The sequence below is a fragment of the Eurytemora carolleeae genome, unplaced genomic scaffold, assembly GCF_000591075.1.
Source record: "Eurytemora carolleeae unplaced genomic scaffold, Eaff_2.0 scaffold575, whole genome shotgun sequence".
Classification (NCBI taxonomy): domain Eukaryota; kingdom Metazoa; phylum Arthropoda; class Copepoda; order Calanoida; family Temoridae; genus Eurytemora; species Eurytemora carolleeae.
Genome location: NW_019396602.1, coordinates 200583 through 201607, shown reverse-complemented (window position 1 = coordinate 201607; position 1025 = coordinate 200583).

Genomic DNA, 1025 nt, shown 5'->3' with positions numbered 1-1025 from the left:
ATCCTCTAGGTCGGATACACGTGTACCATTTTATATGTTCTGGTCCCTATATTGTCAGTTTACATCCTCTAGGTCGGATACACGTGTACCATTTTATATGTTCTGGTTCCTATATTGTCAGTTTAGATCCTCTAGGTCGGATACACGTGTACCATTTTATTTGTTCTGGTCCCTATATTGTCAGATTGTATCCTCTAGGTCGGATACACGTGTACCATTTTATTTGTTCTGGTCCCTATATTGTCAGTTTAGATCCTCTAGGTCGAATACACGTGTACCATTTTATTTGTTCTGGCCCCTATATAGCTTCAACAAAAAGAAGATTGAGAAAAAACAATAATTAAAAAATTTCCCTCTAGTTTCGATCAATATGGTGAACTGGAAAGGACCCCCCCAGTTCCCACCCCCTTCACTCAATATAAGCATTGTTTTGAAAACAATATTATTATAAGGTGGTAGATATAGTTTTTAAGTTTAATTCTGAAAATTTCCTACAATTGTTTCTGAAACAGAAATTCGCAAGTTACTATGTATACAAAGAAACCAAATTATAAAAGATCATTTTTGAAAAAGATGATGAGTGATCTCTCCTGCATTTTATATCAGACAAAGTTTTTAAGGGTTTAGTTTTCAATCGGGCATGCCACTCTAGAAACTTAATCATTGCCTTCAATACTTTTAATTTTATAATTTTATCAACTTACCTAGAATATCCATGACACTTCCCATCTTTAGAGTTTTGGCCGGAGCAAACCCTGTACTAGCAGTTATATCTGGTAAACCCCCTTTCTCAACTCCTAAACAGAAACCTTGTACTAGCAGTTATATCTGGTAAACCCTCCTTCTCAACTCCTAAACAGAAACCTTGAACTAGTTATATCTGGTAAACCCCCTTTCTCAACTCCTAAACAGAAACCATGAACTAGTTACATCTGGTAATCCCTCCTTCTCAACTCCTAAACAGAAACCATGAACTAGTTATATCTGGTAAACCCCTCCTTCTCAACTCCTAAACAGAAACCATG